Here is a 17,259-nt window from a genome sequence, read left to right as displayed (position 1 = left end):
CACTTTGAAGGGTCGCAATTTAGCTTTCCAGCGATTGGGTGGTCTGTGTGTGTGAAATAGTTGATTGTAACGGACACTTGTTTACATGCAAAAGTCCTGCACTCCAGCTTTTGCAAATGTTGTAATAAGGCATTTGGTGCTGCTTTTAAATATGTATTATTATTATCTGTAACCTCTGCTGAGCCAACACACAAGTAGACACCATTCAATCCACTAACATTTATATAGCGATGGCTTTCCAATGCATGTGAGTAGATTTCAGTGGCACAAAACATCTGCAAATTGGACCAAATTACCCCCCAAAAAAATTCATAAATACAGGAGCGGTATGCAAGTGCAAATATGGAGTCTGCAACAGAATGTCTGGCGATGTTGTGAGGGCGAGCTGTCCTGCTTGTGCACTATTCTCTGAGTATTTTGATGTGCATCCCACACTTTAAGCGGTGTGCACTGCAGGCACCTGAGCGTTCATGTCCAGAGCAGCCTCTGCCATCAATTCCAATTCTCAGCGCTGACCTTATTGTTAAAGGCCTGCTGACATTTTCCAACATGAACCGGGCCACCCAGCTTCACACAGTGTATATCATCCGTCAAAGCTTCACTCTGCAGAGGCCTGTTCTGCTGCTAGTGACCAGAGAGGAACACGACGACCTCTAAGACTTCCTTGTTGATGGAAGAGATTAAGGAATACTCCTCAGGGAATCTCCATCAGGCGGGATTATCAGATAAGGTATATCATCAACTGAGGATTAAACGTGTATTCCTACCAGCATCGCCCGGGGAGTAAGTCTCCTGTGAGATTGAGGACTGATGAGTTACATGATGTGTGTGAGGCTGCATGCGAGAGCAGCGCCTTATACATGTTGTTATTGAAGTGAGTGGGTGTTTGAAATGTGTTTAATGCATGTGTTAAAGGTCTCAAACTCATTAAAAGTTAGATATTTCCTGTCTGACATCACCCCTGACCTCTCTGCTTTATACCAGCTGTTTAATAATTAATTACCTTAACAATTTTCCCAATTTTCCTTTACATCTTTGTGTTTTATTTAGCTGCCGGACAAAGGACAAAGGCATCCATCACAATAACTGTCAGCAGGTATAGCATAAACTTAGATCCGGAGTTCAAACCTGGCTCAGAGCTAATATTTGCCCGGTTATTGTTCTGCCAGCTTATCTTTAAGGTGTGTTATTGTCCCGGGAGTATTTGCGGATGCATGCATTAGAAAGCCAGCATTACCTCTGGGCTCGATGAATTGCCCGGATCAGGTTGTATTGGATAAATAAACATTGGGAGAACATGGACAATGTGCCGCTGTTGGTTTAGGAAATGTGCGGTGGGCAACAGGTGACCCAGAGATGTGTGCGTGCTCTGACTACAGTTGAATCAGGGATTGTTCCTGTGTGTGTAATGGCTCTATAGTGACGGTGCATTTTGAATATTCCGGCGCTCTGTGTGTTCAGCAGTGAAGAGGGAGCTCTGCTGCTCCTGCCCAACTGCTGACAGAGACTGAATTCATAATGCACACCGCATAAAATATGTCATTTCATGCTCCCACACATGCTAACCCATGCACTTGATACCACTATTGCTAATACACATCACAACTTTATTTCCAATTTTACACTTTTGCACTGATTTGCATATTGAGTGCTGCAGAACATCTTGAGGCTAGAAGGGGGAACCTTTGTGATGCATGAGAGTAAGAGCTCAGTGTGCAGTATTTAAGGGGTGTATTGGCAGAAATACACTCATAAATATTAGTCTATCACATCATCTTGCACCGGCACGTTCCTGCAGCAGCCGTGCAGCATGTAGAAGCTTTTATGACATGTTTTCTGATATATTTACCATTGCTTTAGTTATATAACATGCATTTACTTTGCATAAGTCATATTAGTTCCTGCACTGTATACAAATCTTGTTTTCTTAAAGAAATTATGGATTTTTTACTTTATTTTTGAGGAGTATCAGTGAGATTTCTGCCCCTTTTCTGCATCATGTTGTATGTCATGTGTTATATGTTACATTGGAACATATAGTCAGCCCAGAATAGACAAACCAAACTCTGGCTCTTAAAAGGACTGTATGTTGAAATATCACAGCTAATAAATCTGGACACAAACGCACTGATTGGCAGCTTTTTTTGGACATTTGGAGTTCATTCAGGTGTTCAATTTGTCCCAATCTGCAGACTTCCCTCTCGATGCCACTAGACTCTCAACCTCTGGTCCTTTAACTTTTTTTTCTGCATCATTATTGGTGTGTGAAAAGGGCAGGTGGACGTGTTGCTCTGTACACAAAAGCAGCTGACAGGAGCAGTATGCAGAGTGCTTTACCTGCACAGCTGTCAGTCACGAGTTCACAGCAGCCTAAGTGGTGTGTGTGTGTGTGTGTGTGTGTGTGTGTGTGTGTGTGGTAACATGTGGCATCACTTATAGATGAGGGTACCTCTTAGTGGCGGCGTCCTCGGGGACCACGCTGCTTTCTGACACTTTATTTGTCCCCTTCTGAAAAGGTAGTCAGCATTTTGACTTTTTCACATGAACATCAGTGGATTTTATTCAAAGGAAACATCACGTCCGATTCCATTTAACCCCCATGAGCTGATAACAGTATACTTTCAAAGCTTATCGTGCTCGTTTCCGTGGCTCTCCTGCCTGTAAATCAGTGTGAAGCCATGATGCAAATGACAGTATGTTTGCACAGTGGATCTCAGCTGTCATTCTGGGGATGCCATCCATTCTGAGTGTATAATTAGGGATGCGTTTCAGGCTTTACTAATGTGAAACAGTGCCTGTCCATTTAACAGAGTCTCCAGTGTGAGTAAACACCATAATAACCATGGTCTCTGGCTGCTCTATAACACATTTCAGTGCAGATTCTGCAGACCGTGTCAGGATTGGACGTCCCACCGTGCAGAGCGTTATTTATATATTTATGTATTCAGTGTGAAGCAGCACTTTTTTAAGGGCCCTGTTATTATTTTTTGCTTGCTGCAAAGTTATGAAAAGTTTATATAAGACCCTTTAACACACGCACTCACACGTGTAAGGTGGCCGAGAGGTGATGAGGTAACAGAAATATTCCACCTTACATAAAAACAGATTGGAAACCCTGCACATTAAATGTCAAGCAACTCAACATATATTGTTTTTGGGGGGGAATTGACAGGACAATATGCTTTCTTGCAGCTATTCCCAACCCCAGATTCCCGAACAACAATTCTTGAATATATACACATATTTTCCTATGTTTTTGAACTTCTGTCTTCAGTCATGTTTTCCTGAATTAATTCATTTTATTTAAATTGTTTGTATTTATTCCTATATTTTTGTCATATTTCTTTAAAGAATATATGTTCTTCCCTCCATTTAAGCCTCCACCGACAGGGCAAGTATGAGGGGCAGTAAGGGGGTGAGTCATAAAATAAAACAAGCATTCAATACATATTCATGGTCAGTAGGTTTAAAAACATCAAGGACTTTTTTTAAGCTGTAAAAACTTTTATCCCACTGTGTAAAAATAGTGTCTCAAAAGTGGGATTTGTGCTCTCTGAGGATGCTCTGGATTATATTTAGAGGGTATTTCTGAACTCTGTGAAATGCTCCCCTTGAGGGCTAACCATATTAGCATCCTAACTGGATAATGTTTTAACTCTAAGTGACTGAGGGTCAGAGCAGTCCCTTCCTCTGCAGAAGAAGTGTCTCTTCCTGTCTGTTCTCCATCCCCACAAAGCCCCAGCTGCTGCTAAGCTGAGGTGAGCAGCACGCCGCTGTCTTGAGAACGCTGGGCGCATTACGCCGGGCTGCAGCCCCCCCGAGGTCTAAATCCTTGATCCCGGTGACGGTGATTATCTGCGTGGATTCGCACAGGTCAAATTGGAAAAACAATCATGAACTTCACAGGCTGCTGCTGCTCGTCGAGTCGGAGCAGAATCCCTCATCTCCCTGCTACACCATCTGCTCCAACATGCCCTCACACACTGTGTGCAGTGAAGCAGTTGCTGGTGTTGTAGTTTACTCCAAAACCTATGATCTGTTTGCATCGTGCACATCTTTTGCACGGTTACTTTGCAGCTTCTTTACTCCTTTCATGCACAAAAATTATGCATATAGATAAACTTGCAGAAAGTTAATGCAACATGTGTTTAAACTACAAGGTTAATTAACTGTAGTTTCTCTGCTCCATCTGATACCTGGAGGACCATTTCCCCTGAGCCCACCTTTAATCCTCTCTCAGTGTATTAATCCATCTGTCATCAACACTGAAATAACACTTGGGTGTTATATTTCTTATCTGAAATAAGTAAAAACCGTCATTAAACAGGACTTAAATCAAAATGCATGGTAGGAAATGGTGACTACATTTCTCTTGCATTGCATATCTAAAAGTGAACTAAATAATCTGAATCTGAACCAATCTCTAAGAAGAACTGGTTTGTGTGGTGCAACATGTTTTCATTTAATGAGGTGTAAGTCTCTTTTCTACTTAAATCACAACCAAAACACCCTAAATTGAACCATGTGTTTGTAGAGGATCCCTAAATTGAGACTTTTTAGAATCTAAAGTATATATTTTTCGACTCGATCTTGGATATATTGATGTCTGAAGATCATTGAATTGAGTGTCTCTCTTCTCAGGATCCGCTTACTCATCCTCCACCAGTGTTTATGTGAGTGCTGAGTCATGGTGAGTTACCCTCCCTCGTTAACCCTGTCGGCATCAGAGAGCTGACGACCAGTTCAATGATCACCCTGCAGAGGAGAGCGGTGTACTAATGCATAATCACTCGTTATCTGGGAGTCAGAGCAGGAAGATAAGTGGTTAATTGATTCTTTAAAAAGGGATCCTGAGTGAGGAGGAAATGCAGCGGGTATAAAAAGGTCGGATAGGGGTCAGAGATGAGGGAATCTCTACTCCACCATGCCCTGTTTTCTCGCCCTCATTCAGAGATGGAGTTGTTTGAGAGGCATTGTGGGTAATGAACTGCTCTGCTCTTATTTTGAGGTTATCGACCGGGTCACACCGGTTCCCAAACTGTGGTAATGAGCGGTTGTCTTCCCCGCCTCATTCCACTGCAGCGCTCTCTGCAGAGTCACACTTCGCTCTCCATACAGCGGGATAACAAGCGCCCTCTGACAGCCAGTTGAGCGAGAGAAACAACAACAACAACAACAACAACACTACACATCTTTCTGTTGGTTAAAGCATGAAGGGGCTAAAGTGTCTGGGCCCCGCTGTCCTTCATGTTGAAAATGTCACTCAGAGAGACAGACTACCACCGAGGAGAAGACTTCAAATGACCAACAAAACACATACAAATAGACCAAAAAGTGCAAAAGGAGATGCAAAGAGACTCACAAGAGTGAGAAAAAGTGTCAAAACATCAAACAACAGTTACTAAATGACCACATAGAGACATAAAACAACTTGAATAAGACCAACAACCAGTTAAGAGACGCCAAATTGTCTCAAAATGACCAGAAAGAGCAACAAAAGAGCTATAAAGTGAGACAATATAGGAAAAGTTGGTCGAATGAGGACTCTAAAAACTACCAGAAATAAGCAAAACAAACACAGAAGCTGGAAATGATCACAAATAGACCCAAAAGGACCGAAAAGAAACATACAAAGAATTCATCCATCAATCACAGGACTAACCCCCCCCCCCCCCCCCCCCCCCCCCCAGCAGCTGTGGATAGAGGGAGAAGAATCACCAGCCCAACAAGGTGTGCATCAGTGAGAATGAGCTGCAGCGTTTAGCTAATGAGCATGACCCCCCCTTGTGGAGACTGCACACACATGCTCAGAGACACACTTCTTCAGAATTTACACTCAGCAAGTTGCCGGGTAAACTATAGAGGGGGGAGGGGGGGAGTGCTCACCTGACAGATATGGTGCAGTTTCATCAGGGTTGCAACACAAAGCCCCCACCTCCTCAAAAATGTACAATCAGGAGTGATGAATTTCAAATTGATGGCAAATCTTTATCAGTGCAGCCACTGACTCAAGGATGCTAAAGATGAGAGGACGAAGAGGAGGGGGGGAGATAGTGAGGGAGGGGGGAGATTCGTGGCCCCTTGTTCGGAGCATGCTGCTGAAACAGACTCATAAATGTTTTTGATGGTCGGAGGATAAATAACTCCCAGCGTGTGTCGGCTCAGCACTCCATAAATAATCCTAAAAAGTTTAATCATTGTCTCTCCTTTCCAATTTATTTGGAGGGGTGGGGGGGGGGGGGGGGAGTTATTTATGTCCAAGCATAAGTACTGTATACAGGACGAGCAGACTCTCCATCTCACTGTACGTGTCACCTTCAAACCTGGGGAGTGAAGACGTAGGGATGTGTCGAGTCAGCGAGATGGGGAAGATTTAAAACTGTAGTCAGAGGGGGTGGGGGGGGAGGGACAAAGACCTCAACTTCATATTGGATGTAAAAAAACATGAAGTTAAATGTAGGCCTCGGCCGTGGTGTGGCGTCTTCCCCTCTGTCTCCCGTTTCTGAACTGCACTATATTAAAGGCACTGGTTGCCCAAAAATTCTTTAAAAACATAAATGTTGGCCTCGACATCATTATACCAAATTAATCAAACAGTGACATCATTACGGGACACTCACTCCTATTGGCTAGCACTCCAACACATTGTATGTCATAGGCTAAGGGGCGGGGCATCTGTAAGCGGTTGACCAATCACAACAGCCCGCCAAAATGTTATAAGTATGTAAGAGATATATATATGATCAATATGAAGTGTGTATTTGTGCAAGTCCAGGGAAGATAGTTATGTGTTTATAATGTGCATGTGTTCATCTACTTTCGGAATAAACAATAGAAGTTACTGAAACACACAAGTTGTTTTCTAAAAGATGTGCGGTCCGGCTTTAGGGTGCAATCTTCAGAGGAGGAAGATCGGAGGAACTGGTCCTGTTTCATTTTCATTTTGAATTGAATCCCCTGCACAGAGACAACAGAGTGTGTGTCTCCTCTGTGTTTCCAGAGTGTTTGCTGAGAGCTGTTCTCACCTCTGAACCTCCTCCTCTCACACAGCAAACAGCTTCCCACATGCAGGGGTCACCAGAGCCCGCTGTGAAGCTGCCCTGTGTGTAGCTCATTACAACACACCGGGTTTATCTGCTGTGTGCACCTCTTCTCCGTGCATGTGCAGGATGTGCTGCAGGCGCACGCTCTCACAAACATGCATTTACGGGGGGGTGCTTGACCTGTGTGTGTGTGTGTGTGTGTGTGTGTGTGTGTGTGTGAGCTCATATGTGTTGGCGGAGGTTTCCCCTGAGAAGCAGAGCTGACCTTGCAGTAAAAAAAAGACTAATTTATTCATTGGCATTGCACAGACTCCTCTCCTATTAGGTGTTATCTCTTCTGAAGCATCTCTCTCCCCCCTGATTGCTCAAACACTGTCAGGACAATAATCTTTTATAATCTAATCAGCGTGCATTCAGCAGCATCTCCTCCACAGCTGCAGTTGCATGCTTCCTCCGATACTGAAGGTGCACACTCGATTGTGTATTCTTGAACCCGGAAGCTTAACTGTGCTGTAAAAATGTCTCTTATCGGACAGGGTCCAGCTGGCAATGTCGAACAGACGGCTTTATACCCTCCAGGGTTTCCATTCAGAATACATTTGTTCAATAAAATACCGAGAGGGCACTTAGGGAGCAGACAATTAAACACCTTGCATAGAGCGTGCACTGCAGGCGAGCTGTATTTCAAGTGACTGAAGGCTTATTCTGATGAATGCAGCCATTAAAAAAGACAGCGCGCAATACGGCTGCAACAATGGACCGCAAATACACGACCAACCAGAACGAGATGGGCTCAGAAAAGCCCAGTTTCAACGTGAAGCTGTGAAATAAGAGAAGTGTTGATTTGAATAAATCCAACTGTGATGTGTTGAAAGGTCCCAATTTGGGAGTAATGCACGACTGAAAAACTGCGTTCCTGACAGTCGAGTCGCTGTGCTGTATAAACACACTCCCTCGGTAATGGGACCCATCTATCGGCACAGCGTGAGGGATGGTGGCGCCTAAATTGCTTTGTGAAATTAGCTTTTCCTAGCTCGATTCAGAATACAGTAAAGCCTGCTTCAGATCACACAGATGCTACTTTAATGACTTTTACAATCAGGGAAGAAACACAGTGCATTATCCGGATGAATTATCGGACAGATCGCTCTCCGATGCGCGACCGTTGGCTGAGTTGTTTAATTTCCGCGGCCATCCGGCATCACTTGTTGGTGGCACGGCTCCCTCCCGCTGCTGCCAGCCACCAGGGCTAACAATGAAACATTAATTGAATCGTACTCAGCATAATTAAGCCGTATTAGGTTAATTACCTCTGCCTCTGTCAGAGTAATCAAAGGCAGTGAGTTCAGCAGCCGGTGACCTTCCCCTCAGGTGTGAGTTACGCAGGACCCGCGGGATAACATCGCTGCCAAAGGCCTGTCCGCTGTCTCTAGTAAGGTCTTCATCTGTTTTTCTGTCTTCCTGCCAGGTGCGGAAAGCCCTTTTCTGCCTCTGATAGAGAACACAGGGCCCTATCTGCTTAAAAACCAGAGTAGGTATTCTTAGAACAACGACCCCCGTCTCCCGGGTGAGAGTGAGCCTGATCCCTTCAGAGGAAGGTTAATGTGGGAGCAACCATCCATGGACTGCAATCTGTCCTCAGGGGTTCTCCTTTATGGCGACAGCAATAACTCATTCTGATACTTGTCATCACGACCCTCCGGACGAGGGCCTGGACCCGTGTGCCGGTTAGAGGGCGGGTTGCACGGAGATGCATGATGGATGAGGAAGGGGAGGAGGACTTTGTTTCTGACTCTGGGCTGTCTGACCGGAGGGGGTTTGAAGGAGTTAGTTTTTATACCTTGTGTTCAACTTTATAAATGTTGCTCTGAAGTATTTGAAGAACACAGACTGCAGTAAAAGCTGAGACTGAAGGATTCATTTTGCAAGGATTCTCTTGAATTTGATATCAGGGAAACACATTTCTTTATATCTGTCTCAAACATCCACACATAGATAGGATTTGGAGGCACAGAGGTCATTGCCAATGTCAGAAAACAAAGAATGAAAATGCTAAATATGACAATCTGACAGAAAACTGTGATGAAACTCTGCACAAACATGAGTGTAAAAGTGCAAAATCTAATTATTTTCAGTTTTCTAAATGCTAGAAGGAATGTTTACCAGTGTGGGTTGTGTCAGTGATCAGCATCACATGTGTTGATGCGTTTTATTGTTTGTGCAGGAACATTGCATGCACTTGCTCAATCAGACACTCAGGAAACAATCTTAATTTTGCAGCCAGGGCTCGAGATGTAAAGCTGGTATAATAGAAAGCGTGATGTAATGGTAACCTGGGGGATCAAAAAGTGTGGTTTAATGGGACTCAATGGGGTCCTTTTTGTCCGTTGGGACCCTCACTTTATTACACACATTTATAGGAGCTGAGTTTAAGTTAAGAAAAACGTTCACCCTGTGAAACAAAGATAAAGATGTGGCTAATGAAGCTCAAGGGTTAGGCAAACAGTGCCATGAGGGATTGTCCTGCCATTAATCATCTTAAAGCTAAGCTAAATGGTGGTGGTACTTAGAGAGGCCTGGCATGTGAACAATGTGTGTGTTACCCTAATTGTATTGAAGTTTTACGGTTTATAAAAAGGAAGGATCCGGGCCTTTCTGCCCGAATAAGCCTCGGTATTGAAAGAGAATAAAAGAAAGACAGACAACCCTTAAGAGGCCTGCCTCAGATTTACACCGGCAGGAGAAGCCTTATTGACTTCCACTGATGGTAAGTGTATTGAAGTAAGGAGCCATAAAGAATGCTGTGTAAAAGTCTCGGCCACACGAGCAGAGGGAAAGCTAACTGAGCCAGCACGGTGCACCTGCAGAGAGAAGCCTTCAGGGTTATTTTTAAATGAGTATTTAAAGTCCACAGCATGAAAGACAGCTTCATGCAATCAGTGTGTTGACCTGTAGTGAAGCCCTTAGTGTTGGGAAGGTAGAAACCATTTGGAGAAGACACTTCAAAGACCAGTTAGCCCGCAGGCTTCTTGTGATTAAATTAACTTTTAGTGGTGACAAAGTGTAGAAGTCCCTGCTCCTCATCCTGTTTGAGTTTCTGGAATACAAACTTAAAGAAAAGCTAGGCTAGGAGACTGACTGACATAATGGGGGAATAATAAAAATCCTCTAGAGTTAGAAAATGAAGCACAAGAAGGCAAGCACAATTTGCAATAGCATCCTCCGGCTATTTGGAGTTTGGGTCGAATAAGAACCTGTTAATAAACAGATAAAGAAAATGCTCTCAAACATCCATCTGGGACTTCTGCCTGAAGTGATGCTCTTCTTTTAAAGGTAAAACTTTACTTTATATTAACCTGCTAAATGTGTTAAGCTGTAATATAGATATCTCTCATGGCGCTCATTCCCAAACACGGTTAAATAGACTCTTACATCAACCAGTCTAAATCAAGCCGAAAGCTTTGGGGGTTTCTCGGACCTGCGTGATCTCGAATGTCCAGCAGGGGGCGACGTCTCTGGTTCACAGAAGTGTATAGACGTCTATGAGAAATTCCCCTACTTATATCATGATTTATTACCTTAGTGAACATGTCCCTGATGAGTTCATGGTCTCGATCTGTAGCTTCAAGTCTGATTCAAAACAGCACGATTTTCTCTTAGTAAATTATGGTCCCATTTGGGTTCATTTTGACCTTTTGATTGCCTGAAAATGTACATTTCAGTGTCATGATCTTGATTTTTGTGTTTTATCTTCTCTCTTTATGACTTCTTTTACTTCCTGTCTTTTTGTCTTGATTCTTCCCACCTGTGTCTTATCTCTGTGATTAGTCGTGTGATACTCAAGGCTTCAGTGCCGCAGACCCTAAACCAATGGATGGTGTAACAATGACCACGTCCCCTTCCTATATATTGGTTGACATGCAGGAGATCGGGCACTTAGTCCTCGGTCCTAAATCACCCATTATGCCAGGCCCGGGTCAATCACTGAGGGACTCTTCCAGGGGTTCACCCACCGTCAAGGACAGTATTAAAGATCAGCACCGGTGACCTCTTTAAATTAGAATGAGCTTCCAGGAAGCGTCATCAGAAACCTTGACATGTGGCGCTGTTAGCATTATCTTTAAAGTCCAATATGTGCAACCTTGAAGGACACAAGCGAGAGGGAATGATGTCGTATCACCACCGGACGCTGATCGTGATTGAACACGTCAATTGTTGGAGGATTTGACAAATTGGTTGATGCAAATAACCAAGGTTATCTCACACACACACACACACACGGACACACAGACACATACACAGACACACACACACTCACACTCAGAGTCCAGTGAGCGGAGGGGATTGGATGTCAGTGCTTGCAGATCAGAAGCTGCTGGTGTGACACGTCAGCGAGTAAACAACGAGCCTGAACGAGGAAACCAGAGATGGCGACATCACCTGCTGCACGCTGACCTCGACACAGACTGCGTACGTCCACACACACTCATAGTTCACCCCATTTGTCAGCAGCACGACACATAATGCAGAGACATAAATCAACTAAATTAAGCACGGCTGAAGCGTGAGCAAATAGGATGAAAAATGAACGCAGGTGGGGGAAAACACATTTGGAAAAAGACCTCGGAGTGTTTTGCTTTGTCATTTAACTTAAACCCCTGTAAGTCCTTAAACAGCCCCCTGAAGGCTGTGTAATTGAGGCTCATCAGTGTTTTGCACATTTCTTCACTTAGTTCCTGCAGTTCAAGGATGAGCTGCAAAGACATGAACACACATTTAAATACACCTCGTCTTTTTCCATTTTCATCAGCCAGAGGAGGAAAGAATTTCCCATCACGAGCCCCCTCCCAGCAGCGGCTAAGTTTGGGTTTCCTGTCTGAATGATTAATCTTTTACATTATTTTACAGAGGGGCTCATAACACCGCAACACTACCTGTGGACCCAATTACACAACTGACAACAGTATCAATGCACCTCTCTGACTTATGGCAACATAAACGAGGTAACCTTTGTGCTACATCAGCACCACTGATGTGGATCTGCATTAATTAGCAGGCCGGAGAGGACGCATGCAGACTCACACTTGTTCTGTTAAGGATGCAAAAGTGTGGAGAAGCCCATGCAATCATACAGGCGTGTAAGGATGTTGTTTTTAATGGGAAATCTGCATTAATTTCCAGGAGAAATTACTCTGCAGAAGTCTTTATGGTTTCGTAGACACGCTCACTTTCAACCCTTGTTCAGCTCCATGCTGCATGACGTGCATTGAAGGGAATGTATCCCAAATTAATCAATTGAATACATTTCATACACTCTTCTCAAAGCCAACAGACTCCATTGACAAAAACAGTCATTTTACTTTGAATTTACATTCATAAACAAGAACAAAAACTCCTTTCTGGCTATTTTAAGCTTGTTTCCCTCTGCATGTACGTGCTATTTTGGAGAAAAAGTGTATTAATGTGTTGTTTTCATTCTCAGATAAGTGCTGCAGTGAAGCTCAAAGTAAAAGCCTGTCTCCTGTGTTGTCTGAGAGATTTTTGATACCTCAGGTAGGATGTGTTATTTTGGAAAAACAGGAGATAAAAATGGCACTCGGTCACATTCATCCTGCACTGAATGGAGCAGGTAATATTGCAGCTGCACCGTGACTTCATTGCTATTCACACAGCGCTCTCCCTGCTCCCTGTCTCTCATTTCAGCGAACAACACTCGGTGATCACTGCAACACGCTCACAGTGCCACACCTGCCCTGATTACATAAACGTCTCCTCTCAGAGGACGCCTCCTGACAGTAGTAGCGGGTCACATTGCCAACCTGGATGTTTTCACAGCAATTAGAGCGAGTGCATTACATTCACATTATCAGGCTGCCACGTGCACTTCTGGGTCAAAGTGCAGCACTGAGCATATTGTCTGCCCTGCGAGCATCATTCCCACTGATGAATGCTGATGAGTTTGCTGCAAACGTCTTAAATTTGGAGGTGAAACTGAGGCTGTGCTGCAAGGGGAGTAACCGTCTGTGTTTGCTAAACATTAGAGAAGTCATCTCCAGATGCACCACATGTTCTTAAAGATCCAAATGTGCTTTGTGTCCTGCTGGTGTGCAAGACATAAAGCCACTTCCAAGGATCAGGAATGGTTTATTGCATCGGTAACACTGCTGTTTATAAGGGCAGCTGTTGTGTGCAAATACTCTGGCACGTGCTCAAGATTGGAAAAATACACACCAATAAAAGCATGCAAGAAGAAGTGCATCAGCAGTATAGTAATTGAGAGATGTCCCACCCTTCAGCCTATCACATACAATGAGTTCCATAGTGATGTCACCATGTTCCAGAAGTACAAAAGCATGTAAGAGAAACATGTGAGACATTCAGAAATGGCATTAACTGCGATCCTGGGCATTTCTTAAACATCTTCATTTCTTTATATGATGGTCGTGTTTTTTCGTTTCTTTGTCAATGTGCTCTTGACCTCTTGTCTGAAAAGTAAAGCCAACCTAAGAAAAGATTGGGTTGTGTCCGACATCAATGTGGACTAACAAAAAAAGCAGGAAAAAGTCCTGATGCTGAGACGGAAGCAGAGCAACATAGTCTGTCTGCCTGTAGTCATTTGCCAGGCGGATCTATATGACTGACAATTGACCAGCAGAGATCCCCCCCCCCCCCCCCCCCCGGGTGGGTTCTGCAAACACGGCCAGCAGGTAATCAATCATGTGTGTTTGTCTCTTCAGCAGCAGAGACGTGGACTACATTAAAAACACTTTATGTATATTTAGAGATTGTTTTGAGCCATTGTTTCCTCGCTGTGATTGATGGCAGTGAGGACAGTAAACGGGGGGGGGGGGGTGACATATTGAGAAGGTCTGGTTGGGGTTGAATAGGGATTAAGATGCATGGTGGTGTCGGACACTGAGAGCGATAAGCCCCTCGGACATCCGGAGCACTAAGGACAGATTCTGCACAAACACCCAGTGTGTGTGTCTGTGTGTGTGTGTGTGTGTGTGTGTTTCTGAGGGTGGTTGCCGGCTGCAGGGGTGAACAGGTGTGTGTGGTGGGATGAATGAAGACATGACACAGATTAATGACCCGGCTCTGCAGCAGACCATTACAGTGAAGGCCACTGCTGCCCACTGTGGGTGGGTGGGTGGGGGGGGGACCTTGACATGTCCAGCAGCTAAAAATAGACAAAGAGAATAAACAGGATGCTGCTGAGGTGTGTTTCCTGTCTCTTATTGACAAAACACACCAGCACGTACAGACGTAGACACACACACACACACACACACACACACACACACACACACACACACACACACACACACACACACACACACACACACACACACACACACACACACACACACGTGGAACATCCTTTATTTGATGGAAATTGCAAGTAAAGGAACTGTATACTTAAATAAAAAGTATGTTACATGCACTGATGGCTGTTCTCTGTCCGTCTCTTACTTAATAAATGATGTTTCTGGGTAATATTACTTGTGCATTTAACTATTTTTAACTCCTTTAATTACTGTTTACGCATTTATTCTGCAGAAATGCATCATATTTTATAAGATAATCATATGTTTTGCTGTTGTGTATCTAAAAAAAATCCACTTCCAGCCCTGTTTTCAGCTCTTTGACGATGCATTTTCTAGATGATCCAAGAGGCTCCTGAAGGCTCTATTCAGATAAAGGAGGAGCATTTTTGTCAATGCCTAAAGGAAGACTCCATCCTTCACTTTATCATAAGAATAAAATTAAAATAAAAAACACTGATTTCACTCGACAGGAAGGGGAGGAGAAACTGCTTTAACTTAAGTGTAATTGAGTATAAGGTACAATATGTGCCTCTGAAGTGCAGGGCAGGAGTTTAAACTAGCAGAACATGGAAATACTGAAGTATGAGCGCCTTCAATGTGTGCTGAAGTACTTAGTTACATCCTCCAGTGCACATCAGTACAAGCTGTATCCATTCACTGCAGCTCACAGCCGGTGGCCTCACACCCAGTCACAGGCCTTCCCCAACTCTGGATTTCATAGATTAATAAATTACACTTTTAAAAAACCACCGTCAGAGAGGACACACACACACACACACACACACACACACACACACACACACACACACACAATTTAACCTTGCCCACCCATGTCTGTCCTTCCCTATTCAGAAGTATTCAAATCCATTGCAGCGTGCTATTAATAGCGAGGAGTCCCACAGTGATTGAATGCTTATTATTGTAATTTAAATCAATTTGACTTTTGCCCCCCACCCCCCCCCCCCCCCCCCCTCCTGCTGAAGCTCTCAGGAATCACACACAGTTCAGTCTTCGCCTCACATAGTTTCACACGGAGGGAACCAGGATTGCTAGGTCAAATCCCATCAGACCTTTTTTAAACAAGACATATTTTAAACCCTGTTTTATGCAACCCCCCCCCCCCCCCCCCAGATGCATGCTCTCCATGTCTGCAGGAGCCCAGTGTTGGTTCCTGTGTGTGATGTAGGCGTCAGGAACAGATTAAGGTGTCTCTCCTATCTGCTGACGAGTGTGGTGTGAGCGCGTCTCTGTGTTGCTGGGATGATGGAGTGGACACGTCATGTGACAAATTGGAAAGGGAAGCGACGGCTCAGGGGTGAGGCAGCCGGTGCATCAGGAGACCCTTCCTGGAGCCAGAATGGATGGGAAGCATGCTCACAGAAGAAGAAGCTGGAGGTTTGAGCTCCTTCTCCTGACTGTTCTGCATCTCCACTCGCAGGATGTTCTGTTTAAAACTCCTGCAGAGTCTCAGCGTGTGGGAAACCCTCTGATAAACACAGACAGCGGAAGTTAATTGAGCAAACAGCTGATTCAATCACTGTCAGCCACAGGAGCGCGCGGCCTCTCCACGCTGTTCCTGCAGCACCATGCTACAATTTGGGTCGCTATGGCAACAACCCACACAAGCACACATTGTACACAGGAATTTAAAAAAGAACAAAACATCTCATCTCTACGCACACCTGAGGAACAAAAAGACATGTCACCTGCAGTGCAACACATTCAAGAGCTGCAGGAAAATAAACTCTTTTGAGTCATTTTTCAGAAATGCAAAAGGCAGTTTTCAGAGAAGATCTCAGATGAGAAGATCTCAGATGAGAAGATCTCAGATGAGAAGATTTCAGATGAGAAGATCTCAGATGAGAAGATCTCAGATGAGAAGATCTCAGATGAGAAGATCTCAGATGAGAAGATGTGCTGCTTTTCTCTGTTTATATCATGGTATAGTGAATATATTTCAATCCTGCGCAGACAGAAGACACGTCTACACATTGTTTTCTGAGTTTTTATAAGCCCAATAATGTATGGATTCGTGCAGAAATGATTACTTGCAGGCCTACACATTTCTTTATGTAAAGTTAGTAATTACAGATATGAAGCTGCTGGCTGGAGTTATTCCGCCCACGTGGGGGCTTCAGCTCCCCGTGCATGCAGGTGGTGTTAGCTGAAAGCATGTCCTGCACAAAGCATGAAATAACTCCACACACATAGATTATTTAGTACCAGCATACCTCACAGGGGGGCTGATTGGCTGCCAGTTTGATCATAATCGATGGCAGGGGACACAGTCATCATTTCTCTGTAGCACCACTAATTAACGGCTGTGTCATTTCTGTCCCATCGTTAATTTAATCTGTCAATTAACAGTCAGGGGGACGCTTTACCAACCCTCGGTGCTGTCAGAAAATGTCATTGATGTGGAAAAATCCAACTTTAATAAGTAGATGTATGGTTTAAACTTCCAGACTGATGTTCATACTATCACCCTAAAGGGTGACACTTTAGTAGAATATTAAAAGAATACAAGAAGGAATTAACCAATAAAATCAATATCAAACTATTTAAGAAAGTCCGTTTATGTAATAAAAAGTACCCAGATGAGTGAGAGCCCGAAGAAAACTGAAAATCAACCTGTGATGTTGGAAGAAATCTCAGTTTTTGCTTCCTAGATGCATTTAACCCTCTTGCTAAATCACATGTGCATGACAGAGAGGTGGAGGCAGAGAGGTGGAGGCAGAGAGGTGGAGGCAGAACTGCAGTCACTTTCAAATAATTCATCAAGTCCATATGTCGCAGCCATAAATATAACATGGAGTTATCTGCATATCTGCAGATCCACATGTGACATCTGGACAGAGCCAAAGCCTTTGACCTTCAAACACACACAC

This window comes from Eleginops maclovinus, chromosome 21, assembly GCF_036324505.1.
Source record: "Eleginops maclovinus isolate JMC-PN-2008 ecotype Puerto Natales chromosome 21, JC_Emac_rtc_rv5, whole genome shotgun sequence".
Taxonomy (NCBI): Eukaryota; Metazoa; Chordata; class Actinopteri; order Perciformes; family Eleginopidae; genus Eleginops; species Eleginops maclovinus.
Note: the sequence above shows the minus strand (reverse complement) of the source record.